The sequence below is a fragment of the Telopea speciosissima genome, chromosome 8 (assembly GCF_018873765.1).
Source record: "Telopea speciosissima isolate NSW1024214 ecotype Mountain lineage chromosome 8, Tspe_v1, whole genome shotgun sequence".
Classification (NCBI taxonomy): domain Eukaryota; kingdom Viridiplantae; phylum Streptophyta; class Magnoliopsida; order Proteales; family Proteaceae; genus Telopea; species Telopea speciosissima.
Window position 1 is genome coordinate 23,027,287 of NC_057923.1, and position 17,377 is coordinate 23,044,663.

Sequence of the window (17,377 nt, forward strand, 5' to 3'; positions counted from 1 at the left end):
TACGCCCACTTTCTGCGTCGGATCTGTCTTTCTTCTTCAAATCCATTATTGTTGAAGATCTTCACAACTTTCAATGCATCCACCTTGTCATAATTGAGAACTTGCTTTAAATCCTTCTTATTCAGGGCACAGAAATCTCCCAAATTTTTGAAAAGCTGTTCTTTCTTCATAGTTGGGAGGAATAACTTTCCTCGAGGGGGTGACATCATGCAAGCCCGAAATTCTTCAATGGTCGGATGACCAGGACTTTTCCGAGCGAAACCCGTGCAATTGGGGGTTCCAAGCCCGACACTTCCCTTAGTAAATCATGATGGAGCTTGAAGCAACCGATCCTTCCCAATACTATCAGATGGTGATCCTCTAGAAGTGTAGGCTCGTCCACATTCATCCGGAGAGTCCACTGACGCAACTGTTCGTCGAGTCCTTCTTTCTTTGGTCCTCTCATACTACCTGTATTAAGGATTGGGTTAACATTTTACGACACAGAATGAATAAATATCCTTTGTTAATAACCAGCTCTAGATGACTTTAATCCTAAGCTAGGTCAAGGAATGGAAGGCCAAATGGCGAGATTTACCCATATATGCAAGGGACGCCGGCTGGCGGAATTTATGGGAGGAAACCAATACAATGCCCTCTTTTTTTTCTTCTTTTTTTTTTCTTTTTTTTTTGAAACCGTACCCGAATACATCGAGTTGCCTACGTATCCCTTCGGAGAAATCAGGTCAAACATAGTTCAAATTGCTTCACATATCTCAGACAAAATACTTCTTTAGCTGGTCCATATTGACCAATCCCCGAAGATCTTCTCCTTCAAGATCAGAGAGTTGGACCGCCTGTCTTGGCAATATGGTCTTGACTTTGTAGGGTCCACTCTAATTGGGTCGGAACTTTCCTCTTGGGTCATGGATTGGAGCTCGCTGCTCTCTAAGGACCAAATCTCCTTCTTCAATGCTTCGAGTACGGACACCCTTATTCAATGCCCTAGACATTCTTTGTTGATATTTCTTGAGATTGTCCATGGCCTTCATCCTTTTCTCATCCAGGAGATTGAGCTCTTCGTATCTGGCCCTTACCCATTCCCCTTCTGGCAATTGACTATCGAGTAAGACTCGAAGAGAAGGGACCTGAATTTCTACCGGCAATACGGCTTTCATCCCATATACCAGAGAATATGGGGTAGCTCCGATAGATGTTCGGATAGATGTCTGATATGCCCATAAAGCTAGTGGAAGTTTCTCTGCCCAGTCATTGTGTGTATCTGCCGTCCTTTGCAATATGACCTTCATATTCTTGTTGGCTTCTTCTACTACTCCATTAGTCTGTGGCCGGTAAGTAGTAGACTTATGCCTCTTAATGCCAAATTGGTTACAGAGTTCTTCCACTTTTCCCCTGAAATGCAGGCCTTAATCTGAAATCACAACTGCTTGCGCACCTTGTATCCGCAGATGAGATTCTCTTTTATGAACTTTGCCACCTTGGTGGAAGTTCGAACGCATAAGATTGAGCCTCTACCCATTTTGTGAAATAGTCGATGGCGACTAACATGAATTGATGTCCATTTGAAGCCTTTGGAATTATTTTTCCAACTACATCAATTCCCCAGGTAGAAAATGGCCAAGGGGCATTTAATGAGTGCAACTCTGTCGGAGGAATATGAATGATGTTGGCAAATATAAGGCATTTATGACATCGCCTTATGAAGGCAGCACACTCAGCTTCCATAATGACCCAATAGTATCCCATCCTGAGAATTTTCTTGGCCAGCATCCTTGCATTCATGTGTGGTCCACATATTCCTTGATGGATTTCTTCCATAATGATTTGAGTCTGATCCTCATCCACACATAATAGTTGGATACCATCATAAGACCTCTTATACAATAAGTTTCCTTGGAGGATGAATTGAGTGGCATATTTTCGTAAATGCCTCTTCTCTCTTTCTGAAAACTCTTCAGGATATCTCCTTTCCTTGATGTAGTCGACCACTGGAGCATACCAAGGTCTTCCATCCTCGGTGAGTGTATTGACTGGTTCTCTATATGCTGGGCAGGTCCTTCTTTCTATTAGGAAGGGCTGGATCTTGTCTCGAGTATTACATTCTACCATGGACGCCAAAGTGGCTAAAGCATCGGCGAACTTATTGTTATCCCTAGGCAGATACTTAAAAGAAACTTCCTTAAAGCATTACGTCAGTTGTTCCAGATAGACTTGGTAGGGCTTCAACTTCTCATCCTTAGTCTTCCACTTTCCTTGTGTTTGACAGATCACCACAGAGGAATCTCCATAAACTTTAATTTTGTCAACTCCTACAGACAGAGCCATTTCTAACCCAATAGCACAAGCTTCATACTCTGCTATGTTATTGGTACAACTAAATTCCAATCTGAAGGTCATTGGCAAGTAAAAGTCCTCTGGGGTTATCAATAACACCCCTGCACCAAATCTTTTTTGATTGGCGGCTCCATCAAAGTATAGTTGCCACCCCCTAGTTGGTCCGGCTTCTATGGAGTGCAAATCTTCATCTGGGAAGAGGTCCTCTGTTGCTCAGGAATCATCCTCTGAGGGAAATGCTGCTAGATGGTCAGAGATTGCTCGCCCTTTCACAGACTTTTGGTGACATAAGTTATGTCAAATTCGATAATAGTAACAACCACCTAGCCATCCTCCCCTGTCAATGCTGGTTTCTCAAAGAGGTACTTAATTGGATCCATACGAGAGATCAACTGACGGGATGTGACACCATATAGTGCCTCAGGCGCTTAGTTACCCAAACCAGAGATGTACATGTCTTTTCTACTGGGGCATATCGAGTTTCATACTCGATGAATTTCCTGCTTACATAGTAGATTGCATGCTCTTATCCATCCGCCTTGCCAACTTGGGCCATCATTGATCCGACCGCTGTTTCTCCTACTGACAAATATAGGAGCAAAGGTTCACCGAACACTGGAGGGACAAGTATAGGAGGAGAAAGTAGATACTCTTTGATTTTCATAAAGGCATCTTGACATTTCTCGTTCCATTCTTTCGGCTCTTTCTTCCTTAGGAGTTTGAAGATAGGTTCACAAGTGGATGTCAATCGAGATATGAATCTGTTGATGTACTGGATGCGGCCCAAAAACCCTCGTACCTCTTTTTCTGTCCGGGGTGGTGGCATTTCGGTGATGGCTTTATCTTATCAGGGTCCACTTCTATCCCTCTTTCACTAACAAGAAATCCCAGTAATTTTCCTGCTTTGGCCCCAAACACACACTTCTGAGGGTTCAGCCTTAGCTTGTATTCTTTAATTCTTTCAAAAAACTTTCTGAGAGCTGCAACATGGCCTTGTCGGTCAATAGATTTGACTATCATATCATCGACATATACCTCTACTTCTTTGTGTATCATGTCGTGTAGGATAGCCGTGGCCGCTCTTTGATATGTTGCCCCAGCATTTTTCAACCCAAAAGGCATTACTTTGTAACAAAACGTGCCCCAGGGTGTGGTGAAGGCAGTTTTCTCCCTGTCCTCCGGGCACATACTAATTTGGTTATATCTTGAGAAACCATCCATGAAGGACAGTAGAGCATGGCCTGTAGTGTTGTCTACCAAAATGTCAATGTGGGGTAACGGAAAATCATCCTTCGGGCTGACTCTGTTTAGATCACGAAAATCCACACACATTCTGACCTTCCCATCTTTCTTAGGGACTGGGACAGTATTGGACAACCATTGTGGGTAATGGGTTACTTGAAGAAATCCTGCATTTCATTGTTTGATTACTTCTTCCCTGATCTTCTCACTCCATTCCGGCCGCATCCTTCTTAACTTCTGCTTGACTGGGCGAGCCTCCGGATATGTTGGTAATTCATGTCGCACAATCTTTGGATCGATGCCGGGCATATCCTTGTAGGACCAAGCGAAGACTTCCTCAAATTCCTTGAGGAGAGAGATCATTTGGGATGTTTCGTTATTATTGAGAGAAGCACCAATTTTGATTATTCGAGGGTATTGATCAGCCCCTATATTTACGGGGTGGGTATCCTCTCGGACGGGTTGAGCTCTTCTTTGCTCTAATCATTCTAACAGATTACGATGTTCTAAGACATTATCATCATCAGAAGAATAGGAAGAAGAAGAAGAAACATACTCAGAATCAGTAATTTCATTCATGATAAGGGGAAGAGTACAGACAGACCTAATGGACTGGACATTTTCACTAGACTCAGATACAGACTCAGAGACAGACTTAGACAGGACTATGCTAGAGCTGGTTACAACTTCAGACTCATTAATATGGAAATCTTCCATCATTCTTGCCCAATTTGCTATGGATCCTTGGAGAGGTTGTATGAGAAGATATGGTACCGGTCCTTCTTCTTCTTCAATGATCAACCCTACTTCAAACAGTTCGCCGATCCCTTGATCCCCTGTGACTTCCTTCTTGCTGGCTTGATCCAATTCCATGGCTATCCAGTCTACTTCGTTCTTAAAGAATATTTCAAGTCCTGGTAGACGTTCGCCCTGTTCTTGATTGAACCATGGTTCTGGATTTCCACAGTAAGGGAAGTCTTCTCCGTCTTTCACGAAGTACCCGTTCAGAGTCTTGAAATATGGCTCACCATTTGCAGTACTATTCTTCTGTCTTGTGGCTTTCTTCCTTGGGTTCTTCAGGTTAAACCCTAATCCACAACGGTTGGCATTGGTTGGTATCTCCGGGAACGCCGGTACCCCCTGTTGGTTTTTACCCAATCCTAATCCAGGGAAATATTTCATCTTTCTCATAATCTTTACAGAGGCCTCGCTCCACATTGTCAGGAATTTCCCTAGACTCTGGTCTTCTTCACTTGCAGAGGTAGTACAAATGTGGCCGATTTTAAACCCACCCAGCTGCACTTCTTGCGAGGATGAACCGCCTACTTCAATGTTGGCCAAAGTGTGTACCATTTCCGGGTCTCCAAAAATGGCAATCACTTTCTGATCATATATGAACTTTAGCTTTTGATGAAGACTTGACGCTAGGGCTCCCGTTGATCGAATGTAGCCATGGTCTTCCAAGCAACATATTGAAGGATGCTTGAATGTCGATGACTTGGAAGTCTATGGTAAAGCAGGCTGGTCCAATCTTGACACTGGTGGTAAGAATCCCAATTACCTCCCTTCTGGAATTGTCGTATGCCCTGATGGTTTGACTGGACGACTTCATTTTGTCTAGAGATAAACCCATGCATCTGGCTGCTTTGAGGGGCATCACATTAAGGGCGGACCCATTGTCTATCAGAACCTGGGGGACCTGATTCTTGTTACATTCCACCGTAATGTAAAGTGCCCGGTTGTTATTCTTTCCTCCTGGGGGTAAATCCTCTTCTGAGAAAAAGAGTGACTAAATGGCATAAGTGGCCCCCACTATGTGAGATAATTTCTCAGGCCCCATTTCTATGGGCACTTGAACCTTGGTAAGAGCTTTCAAAACAGCTTCTCGGTGGGTTGGTGACGCCATTAATAATCCCCAGATTGAGATGTTGGCTTGGGCTTTCTTCAATTGGTCTAGTACTTGGTTTTCTGGCTCAACAACCGCCATGGATTGGCTAGACCGATATTTTTCCACTGTCAACTCTTTATTCTTGAAGTTTTGGCCACTCCTGGTTTCCGCCACCTCTGACTCTCTTTCTTTAATGACCAACCGGACTGGGCAAAAGTCCCCATCTTCTTTGTCACTATCAGTGATGATAAGAGGACCCTTGGGACAAATTCGGGTTTTACCTCCTTCATCAGACAAGGCCACGATAGACTTTCGGGCTTGATTTAGGATTCCTGACAGGGTTTCTCGCTTTTCAGCAACCTGCTGGACTGTATGGGGTTCTTCTAGTATCAATTGGCGAATTGCTTGAGGGAGACGAGGGAGGAGTCCCACATAGGTCTTGTGTCAAGGGCAAAGTTAACCTTATAAAGTTTTCCAAATGGCGAGTTGCTTGAGGGAGCGCCCACTATTCTCTAACAGGGTCCAGCTGTTGAAGCTCTTCCTGGTACTTATCATCCAAGACCACCGTCCTCATGAGTGTTTCCTGGATTTTATCTACATCCCGGTGGATCTTGTTCACCCGGAATGATAATTCCCATGATGCGGGTCCGCAAATGTTCTCATACTTCTCCAGACGCGTCCTTGGTTGCCAAGGTTCCTCATCCTCCGTTTCTTCTTCCCCTTCAAACACTTTAACATTGGATTCCTCTGATGCAAATTCTTTCTCACTTTCATCTTCTTCAGATGATTGTTCTTCTTCCAATGGCTCTTCCCCTTCATCATCGATGTCCATAGGAAAGATACCTCTGGTGGGTCAATCTGAAATTCCCCGAGGCTGATATCATTGATCCATGCGTCCCATGTTTCACTTCTTCGGGGTGGATCTGGATAGGAGAATGAATCTGAATACAAGACCAGGTCTTCTGGAGGAGTTCCGAACAGATCACAAGCCAAAGCATTGACTAACCAAGTCATATTTTTTAGCTCATGGAGGGTTCGAGCAAGTTCATCGCTCTCATTTGCCATCACCAAGCTCTCACAACGTGCTGCGAAGTTACTACACACCAGATCTGGAAATAGAGAAGTAGCCTTGTACAGGATCTCTTGAGTATGGGTGGAAGCATCGAGTATATCTGCGACCTGGTAGAAGGCGCTCATATTCTAACGCTCAAAATCTTCTCTGGACACCGTCCAATCGCCTCTGGGAACCTTTGGAGATGATATCTCCTCATCATCTCTGCTTTCATACTCATCTGATGATACGGGTTGAATAAGGCTGGTAGGGTCATTATTATCATCGCTTCCGATGTTATTTACCCAATCCATCGCTTCTACTCCTTCGTCCTCCATCATTGGACTTTGCTCGGCATACTCTATCCATCCCTCATGGATATCTTGGTCGTCTTCCTCATCTGAGCTGTTGTCAGTATCCCCCCTATATGGACAAGAGAGACTTCTTTGGTCAGAGCTTGTCCAATAGCTAGTGCTGAGACTGCTTTAAGGAGCTGAGGTGTGACTCTGGTGATTTCAGTCCCGTCTTCTTCTTCAGGAACTAGGTGAGATATTTCGGATGATGAGAAACCATACTTGCACAATGGTGTCATTATCTCGAGACCCTCTAATCCATACTCCAAGAAATCCAACTTTCGAAGCCGGTTGATGGATGCTATACCTCTGCCTTGGTCACATGGTTGCCCGCCTGTTCGGATATTTTCATCACAGTTGGTTCGGGCGCAATAAACGCAAACCTGTATCCTTTCTGCCCGTGCTTACCGTGACTGCTCATCTCTTCCTGAATACCACGGGATGGGCTGGATCAATGTAGTAGGATCTTGGAATGGTGTCTCTTCCTGCAACATGTTTACTGATCCTGTAGATGACTCTGGGGAATGGGTCCCCTTTACCAGTGGTTGTGAGATTTTCCATGCAGGTATCTGGTATTCTACCCATGTGGCACCTTCTGACTTTGGATAATAGAAAGGGAAATCGGGCCGATCCACTTCCTGAGACACCTCTTATCGAATCTGTGGTTCTTTTTCCTCCTTAAGTTTCTTGGTCAACATTGCTATATAGACGTGTGCCTTCATTAGCTTCCTCTTTCCAACTGGATGAATCAAGGTGGTAGGATCTGCTTGCTCGGCATCCTCTTGAAGCATATTTACTCCATGGTTAGGTAGAGGATTTGTGGTGACATTTGGCGGCTGCTTCTTCTGAAGTTCAATTTTACCCTCGTCAATCAAGTCCTGGATCGCATGCTTAAGAGCTAGGCATCTATCCGTATGATGGCCTTATTGGTCATGGTAATGGTAGTATAGATTGGGCTTATACCAGGTAGGTGGATTGTTCAAATCCACAGGCCTAGGAGGAACTGAATTGATCATTCCCTGTTTCTTGAGCTTGGTGAATAACAATGAGGGCGTCATTCCTTCAAAGTTAAAATTCCTCCTGGATGCTTCAGATTCAGTTTGGATCACAAGAGGGGTGGATCCTGTGGCTACCACCTGGACTTCTACCGCCTGGCTGCTTGTCCCTACAGCATTTCCTCCTTTGGCTCTTGGGCTTTTCCTTGCCAAATAGCTTCCTGATGCTTCACGGGTCATACCCTGATTCTGCCTTTCTTTAAAGATCTTATCTTCAATCTTCTTCCCGATTGTCATAAGAGCATCAAATGTTTTGATGTGCTGGTAGTATATCTTCTCACGGTACTCCCCATACAGATTTTCTAACAATATCTCGACCTGCTCCTCCTCAGTAGGGCGGTTCCACATTTTTACGACCTTCTCCTTGAACCGCATGATGTAGTTTGAGAACTCTTCACTTGGTTCTTGCCTTAAGGTTTCCAATTCTCTTCGAGTAATATCCATCTCGGTGTTGTATGAATATTACTTAGTGAAGGCTTTAACCACAGAGGCCCATGACTGGGTTTGGGTGTGATCAAGCTGGGTTAACCACCTCAAAGCAGATCCGGCCAAAGAATATAAGAACGCCTGTCCCATTTGGTTTTCAGAAAGTCCCCATGATCTGGCAATGGTGGCAAAAATCTTGAGATGAGCCCTAGGATCTCCCGATCCGTCGAACTTATCCAATTTCCATTTGAAATCTTCGGGGATTTTCCCTTCGGGAAAGAACACCAGGTCTTCTTCATCTTTTTCTTTGACTTTGCCCTTGACAACCACTTCCAACTCGGCTACTTTTTCTCTCATTTTCTTCTCCCTTTCAGTCTTAGGAGGGTCCATAGGGTGGCTATCTTCCCCTTCTTCTACTGGTATGATGATTGGAGTCTTGAGGGTTGCGGGGTTAGTTTTTTGGACTTCTTGCTCTGCTGGTCCAGCTATGGATCCGTCCCTAGATAGTTCATTGACCGACTGAACTAGTTGTGCCATGAGTTACCGCATTTCGGCCATGTCTACTTACAGCCTATCCACTCGATCTTCGACGTGACTTTCAGACAAGTGATCCTCCGGAGGATTCATGTTACTCACAAGTGATATCTCAGAAGATGAACTAGAAGAATGAGAAGGAATCAGGGATCTTGAGGAGAATGGTGGGCTGGCTCGAGTCAACCTTCCGCCGCGTCGGACCCAGATGGATGAGGACGGAATCGTGCTTCTACGAAAGAGAGAAGACTACCTAGTTTAGACCCTAAGAAGGCTAAAGAAGAATTTTATTTTATTTATCTATTTTTTTTTAATTTTTTCCTTTTGAGTTTCTTATGATTTTTTTTTTGGTATTTTATAACATTTGTTTTATATTATTTTATTCGACTCAAGTAATCGGAGTGGTCATCAGAGTTTCAACAAACTCCTTCTAAGACCAGACTTTGAATGCCGTCATTGCCCAAGCATTTTTTAACACAACAACAAAAAATAAACAAAAGAAAGATCCTAGTTACCGGGTTATTGATGATTATGTCTGGAGTCAAGATGACATGCCTTCTTTTTTTTTTTGAGGGACATGTAAGGTTCCATTATATGGAAGTGGACTTCCATTTTTCTTTGAGGGACCATCGTGGGACTATGGAATTCCTTATCTTTGGTGGCATCTCATATCAAAACCATGTTAATCGTCAAATGACCCTAAACTTGGTCTTTCTTACAACTAACAAAGGTTAGTTTGTGTCGTACCCTAATCATATGTGGTCTATTTTCCTACATGATGCATGTAATGGGTAGGCTTCCATAGGACAGAACAAGGCCACCCTTGATAGAACCGATATACCTATCACTCGTGGTCGCGAATTGTAGGCACGTGGTTCTTTAGATATACCTGGAGAATAGGTCACACAAACTCAGAGTAATCGAGCTAGTGCCTTTTCTGAGTGGCAAAGCACTTCATAGCACACTAGTGAATACCCTCGCTGGTGATTCTAAACTCGTACAGTAAATATCAAGGGCTGTAGCTTCGTTGTGAATTACCCATGACTACTCATGGGGTCCAACGACTAACTACGGGGGTAAGAGGAGTTCCCATGCAGTGGTGTGTGCAAGAAAGTGGTACAGGAAGCGGCTATCATCCGATCTCAGAGTACTTAGTATGACGTGCCTCACCTCCCCGGGGGTAAAGGCACGACAGGGAGTACCCTCGCCGTTTGATTTCACTTTGAGCACTATGCATGATGCGGTTAGTACACATAAGGTTTAGCCAGACAAACATATTATGGTATTTATTTATTCATTTATTTATTTTTTTGTATTTTATTTTGTATATTTTTTTTTATTATATTCTTTTATTATTATTTTTTTTCTTTTTTTTTTTATAAAAGTTTAGAGAGAACATTCTGTCATTTATTGATAGCACCTATTTAGAGAGTTTGACCTCGGGTGGACATTTGTCCACCACATCCCCAGTGGAGTCGCCACTGTAAGTACCGCGGTCCTTCGGGACGAAGGTTTCCTCAGCCCTTTGTGGTATATGGCGACATAGGGTTTTGGGAGATACGTGTGTGAGTGTATGGATGTGGATAATATTGTCAATGTATGATATCGATAAATGAGGGATTGGGATCATGCATTAAAATATGCTAATATAATGAGAAGTCGCCACCTAGGGTTAGGGCCTAGGACCCATTAAGTGTAGCCCTACCCGTGGTGAGCGGAATCGGGCTACGTGACTCCATATGGTCCGACCAAAGGTTCGGGTAAGGGGTCAGGTTACGAGTGTGGGAAGGTGTTAGGCACCCACCTCACCCGACCGAAGCCGATCTCTCTGTGTTAGATGCTACATAAGGACGAATGTTGTCTCTCTCTTATTACGGGGATGGGGGATATTATGAACTACATTCAGATGCTATGAATTGAACTAAAGCATAATAAACTACATTATATACATGAAAAGTGCGGACTAAAATGGTAAAATATGAAAGGACTACATTGGATCAACAAAAATGCAATGATTGTACCTATATGGTTGTATGCCCCTGGCTCAGGGGAGATAGACGAATGGACCGACGCTGCTTCTTTCTCGGCAGAGTAATGGCTCTTTCGAGTGATTTGGAAAAGAGTAACAGACAGAATAACGTCTGTAACAAAGTACTACTTTCGATGGTTATCCGTGCACAAACGGGATACCAACGCCAAGGAGCCAAAGCGCTCTATACTCAGAGGGACAATCGAAGGATCTGTCCGCCACAAGAAAACTTCAAGCACTCACACACTCATGAGGGAAGGAGGGGAAATGAGGGTGAAAAGGGAGGAAAAGAGGCTAGGAATCACTTGGGGAGGGTCTCTCTACCCAAAATTCCTTGGGAAATGTGGGAGGGGACCCTTCTATTTATAGGGAGGGACCCTTTCTCTCTCCTGGCCGGATAAGTCCTCCACGGCGCCGTGGGTGACATCAGCAGGCTGATGTCACACCCCTTCATGGAGCCGTGAAAATTTGGGACACATCCCCACGGTGTCGTGGGAAAGTGCCCACGGTGCCGTGGGAAGTCATCCACGGTGCCGTGGGAGCGCAGTGCTGTTTTTCCTTGTTTTTGGGCCTAAAATGGGCCATTTTGTGCTCAGCATGGTTCTTGGTCTTATGGGTCAGGTATCTTTGGGTCTGAAAAGAGGGAGGGTGCGTCGTCCATCGTCCATGTCCCGTTGTCATCATTGCCAATCAGGGGGTGACAAAAAATCAACGTCTACAGCATGACCAATAGTGGTATTGCCTAAAGTGTAAGAGATGGTGGGGCTTCCAGGATCCTTTGCTTGGGTGTTACTGGCTGTGAGATGAGAGAACTAATGTTAGCAGTCAAGAATGTCTTTTTGGGCACATTGGTGATCCGCTTTTGGGTGCATAAGTCTTTGAGGACTTTAGCATAAGCGGGGATCTGGGCAATGGCATCTAACAAAGGGATATTCACCAGAACCTGTTTGAACACATCCAATATCTTCTCCACAAAAGGAGACTTCTTGCTAACCAACCTATTTAGGAAAGGGGCAGGTGGGGTATAAATTCTTTCAGGATTGGTCTTTTTAACTTCCTCAACAGAATCTATAGGATTAAGCGCTTGCCAATCCCCCAAAAGACGCCTTATGAGGAAAGGTGCAACTTTAATTCTTTATTGCACACCAGCCAGTGCACATCGCTCCCTTGCCCGAGTCGGGATCTGGACAGGGCATTTTGGGTCACTCCCAACGATCCCCCCCAAATGCACGTCCAATAACAGAGCACCTATGGTACCGGGGAGACTCAAACTTGCGACCACCTACTCTGATACCAAATGTGAATTCACCTAGAGGGGGGAAATAGGTGAAGGTAGGGAAATATAAAAACTTATGCGAGAATAAAAAAGTTATCAATAAGGGACAATTAAAATTGTAAAGATAACACAACAATTTATAGTGGTTCGGCCAACACTTACCTACGTCCACTCCTCTCACCTTAGAGAGAATTTCACTAAAACAAATCTTGAGTGAGAGTAAGAGAACTCATACAAATCTTGATTAAGAGCAAGAGAACTCAACTATTCTTGATTCCTAGCAAGATGACTCAACCAATCTTGATTCCGAGCAAGATGACTCACTACTCTTGATTCCGAGCAAGAGAACTCAATTAAAACATAAAGTAAAAACTACTAGGAAAATGGTTACCTCAACCTTAGTAGGAGTGTATGCTACCTTCCACCTTTGGAGCTTGAAGCTAGATGAGGTTGAGGAGCTTGAGTGTGTGAGCTTGTGATGATTGGATGCTTGAATGCTTACTTAGGCTATTACAATTAGAGCTTGTGATGAAGTCTCTGAATGATGATTATTAGTAGTCATTAGAGACTTAAACAAGTGGATAGTTATAGGCTAGATAGCTCTAATCAATTAGGAATCTATTTCAAGATCGGATTCCAAAAATCATAAATAATCTGGTATGCTGGATTCCAATCCGGTATGTCGGATCACCTAATTTCCTTATTAAACAAAGTAATAACGGCCAAAAGATAACAGTATTATATTGATCCGGTATGCTGGATATTGATCCGGTGTGCTGGATTATGATCCAGTATGCTAGATTACAATCCGGCATGGGCTGAAAGGCTACTGTGAGTAATTTCCTGAGATTGCAACACTGATCCGGTATGCCGTTTCATGATCCGGTACGCCGGATTTTCAAATTTTTGCTAAAATTTGTTAAGTCCTTTATTGGACTTACATGGATGAATCCACCAATTTGGTTTGGTCACATGGATTGGATTTAATTTAAACCTCCTAAAGTCCATCTAAATGAATGTATGCAAGTGTGTGCAATACATTAATTGTGACTATAAACATGATACAACATGATACAAGATTAAACAAGTTCTATGAGGTCTTGTATCCCATTGAGTTGTTTGAATATAAGTCTTAAACGTAGTCCTTCACTTCACAACATTCTTTTGAAATCTTTGTCTTAGTGCATCAAGCTTTTACATGCTCCCCCTTACTTGATACTCATCTCTTATGAAGTCTCTCCATACAATATAACACAAGTTAGTACAACTAACTTATTTGTTATCATCAAAATCATAATGGGTGATGCGTGGGTGATGTGTGGAATTTATCCCAATAGAATCATCTTTGGTTTCCTCAACCAAATCATCTGAAATTTCTTCAGGTTCATCAGACGAACCTGGAACAACAGGCACTACAACGGCCTCTTCAGAAGGGGGAGAGTCAACAGGAGTATGAGATGGTAAAGACTGAGGTGTACTAGCTTGTTGATACTCACGGCCACTCTTTAAAGCATATACAGTATTAACCTGGCTGGAGGGCCCTTGAAGCTATTGGCCTTGTACCGGGTTGAGTGGAGGAGCTTGGGTACCTTGCTGAATATAAACCTGATGCCTAGGATTTGGCTCAGGTTGGCTAGGTAACTTCCTTGTTTCCCTCTCATGCAAGAATGTGACAAGCTAGGTGAGTTGTTTCTCCATAAGGGCCATTCTTTTCTCAATCTCACCTATTCTTAGTGCTTCTCCTATATTGGTAAACCCTGGGGGTTGCTAATAATGTGCAAGGAGAGGAGGCCTAGCAGAATTCAGAGAAGGTCCTAATGAGGACGAGGGGAAAAGGGGTTAGGAGACATCCCTTGATTTTGTGATGCAAAGTTGGGCCTTTGGACACCAAGCTGGCCTTGATGGTTAAAGTTGGATGGGCCTGCTTGATTCCCTTGATTCCAGGAGAAATTAGGGTGATTTCTCCATCTTGGATTGTAAGTATTGCTATATGAGTTATTTTGGTAGAGAGCACTTACATTCTCAGTGTTGAAATTGCCCACAAAGGTGTTGGGGCATTCCTCCAAAAGATGTTCAGGGGTTTGGTACCAACTGCATATTGACACATGGTTGACTTGGTTAACTGGTATAGACTCTTTAAGAACTATGGACTCCAACCTTTTTATGAGGCTGTCAAGTTTGGCCTCTTTCGCTGTCTTACCCTCAATAAGATACCCCTTAGTGGTCCGTTCAGCCTCTTGGGAAGATTCCCACTCCCTAGTCTTTTCAGCTAAGTTGGTTAAGAATGCTTATGCATCATTTTCCTAAAAAAAAGAAGTAAAGCCTGCAGGACACATGGATTCTACAAGTTGCTTGGTCTGAAAGTCAATACCCTCATAAATAATTTGGCATAGCTGCCACAAGTCAAAACCATGGTGAGGGCATTCTAAGAGGAGGTCCTTGAATCTTTCCATGAATTTAGAAAAGGACTCATATGGTTTCTGCCTAAACTGGAGTATGTCACTCTTGAGTTTATTGGTCTTGTCAAGAGGAAAAAATTCTCTCAAGAAGACAATGGTAAACTCATCCCATGTGGAAATGGAATTAGTAGGCAGTCCATAGAGCCACTTCTTGGCCTGGTCTTTTAGGGCAAAGGGTATAAACCTAAGTCTAACTGCATCATCAGTCAAATTCTTGACCTTAATTAGAACACAGACCTCCTCAAATTCCCTAAGAAGTGATATGCATCTTCATTGGCCATCCCATGGAAGTGGGGTAGCATGTTAATGAAGTTGGTCTTGAGTTTATAATTGTTTCCTGTAACAGGTGGTAAGTTGATGCAAGAAGGCTGTGCAGCCCTAGTACAGTAGAACCTATCCTTAAGAGTCTTGGGTTGTTGGTCACCCATGGTCAAAGGTGGGGTCAAAGGTAGTGGAGAAGGTGGTATTCTAATGAGACGGTTACTTAAATCACGAGTCCACACCGAAGCCACCTAAATAGATGTGAGGTCTCCTTTAGAAAATTTAAAGAAAAAATAAAAGACTTAGAAAAAATCACCAAAAACAAGAAGGAGTCCAAGGTAGATAGTGCATCTATCCCTCAAGAATCGAAACAATGGTTCCAAAGCTGTAAGGATGTCATATAGGTTGACAGCAAGGAAACCCGTATAGTCTTCTATAGCCACCTATGTGCGACTCCAAGTGGATTCTAATGTAGGGTGGAGGACTACTATACGTTTTTATCTCCAAAATCACTCACTATGTCGCTTTCCTGTTATCAAGAGTGGTCACCTCCAAAGATAAGTCACATGACAATCCACCCAACCAAGTCAAGATGTAGCGTCATAGCTAACTTAATCCTATGAGGGACACCAAAAGATTGAGGGCTGGAGCATATGAAGGACTTTAGATTGGGCGCATACTATTTGAAACAGAAGAGAAACGAGAAGAGGTTTTCAAAAACTTTTTTTTTTTTTTTCGAAAAAGAGGAAGAGAAAGAGAGTAAATTAAAGTACTTCAAACTACTTAAAAATAAGAAAAATAAAGTGGACAATAATCTCCCCGGCAACGACGCCAAAAACTTGTTTACACAAAATAATAACCGCAAGCATACGGGTTAATCGTAGCTACGGGTCGAACTCAAGGAGATATACGCCACTCTATTTAACTAACTTAAAAGTAATGTAAAGTGAACCAAATTAAAGTGTTAAATTAAACTAATTAAACTAATAAAAATTAACGCATCCTAACTCACAAGCATCTAACGAATTAAATTGGCATGAATTAAATTGGCGTCCTAACACATATCCATTTAACCTATCAAACTAATGCGGATTGGAAGGGATAAATTGCAGTCACACACCACAACCATATAAAAAAAAATAAAAGAAGAAGAAAGAGAATGAGATAGAAGAAGAGAGAAGGAGGTAGAAGAGAGGGAGAATGAGATTAAGGGTTTAGAGAATAAAAACCTGGATGTGCTTGAACCGGATTAAATTTGTTTGCATGAATTAATTAAGCCTTGCATGAACACTTGAATAAACTTACCATGGCTTCCTGTTCTAAATCTCCAAGTCTTGTCATCAACATAGGAACTTAGACTAGAAAGCTTAAAACTAAACTAGAATTATTACAACCATATTGAAGACATGAATTGAAAGCATGAATCAAAAGCATTACAACCATGAAATAAAAATCATAAAAGCAAACTAGAACTTAGAAAGCCAAAAATCATAAATTATAAGGAGAAGAAGAGAAGAAATTTCACTAAGTGAATGAACAAACTTTATAAGAGAAGTAGGGGGTATTTATAGGGGGAAGGAAGGAGAAGAGAGAAGAGGGAAGTGGTAGGAGAAATATTCCCTGAGAAAAGAGAATATTCTCTTCTCCTTCCTCCTTTACAATGCTTGACTCCCAAGTAAAAAGAGAAAAAATAGAAAGAGGGAGAGAAGAGGATCCTAGTTATATAAACCTTCTATTTTTACAAAAGTAACTTTCTAGTTCTAACTTGTGCTTCCTTTTCTTTGTAGATATCTTCTCCAAGCAATGAGATCAAGACATCTTTGACTTTTCAACCTTCCATAGATAAGAGAATATCTTTCAAAAGAAATCTATCCCACGTAGAATTTCAAAAGGGCCCTTGAAAAGTTGGAGGAGAGAGAGAGAGCAAGGATGATGACTAGGATTTTCACTCTATCAAATAACACAATGCCCATCATGTCCTCAAGCACAATCGTGGGGCACTGGGTGTAGCCTAATAAAAATCGTGGACAGTAGTAGGCCTTAAAAAATAATGGAATCTAGTGGCAGTGTGGGTCCTTCCATGTGGGTAGCAGTCCTTCTCTCTCTTCAAGAATGAAAAATTGCTTTAACGGTCCTATACTTGCAGTAGATCTCCACCATTGCTTAAAAATATCTTCTATAATGTCAAAAATGTCCTTGGGCAGTGGTAAAATGACTATGGGCTTGCACTACAGCTCCTTTCTGACCCATTATCCTTTTCTGGCCTGAAAAGAATAATCGATTGCATGGCGGCCTAAACGAATGCGTACTTGCGTTCCGTCACGTCCATCTTGCTCCACATTTAGTCCTCTTTACAGCCATGAAAAGAAAAATAGCAACTTTACATGTAACTTGGGACATGCAGCTTCCGATAGTCCAAAATAGCCCAAAATAGCCAAAAACCTGAAAAGCACAAGAAAGCACCAAAGTAAC

The 17,377-nt window shown here is 42.7% G+C and overlaps 1 non-coding gene across 1 annotated transcript; it reads left to right on the forward strand.

Annotated features, from left to right (window-relative positions):
- The first annotated feature begins 14,591 nt into the window (after window positions 1-14,591).
- Window positions 14,592-14,698, forward strand: LOC122638460. Its single transcript, XR_006329453.1, has one exon. It is a non-coding gene; the product is annotated as a small nucleolar RNA R71 (small nucleolar RNA).
- The last annotated feature ends 2,679 nt before the right edge of the window (window positions 14,699-17,377 follow it).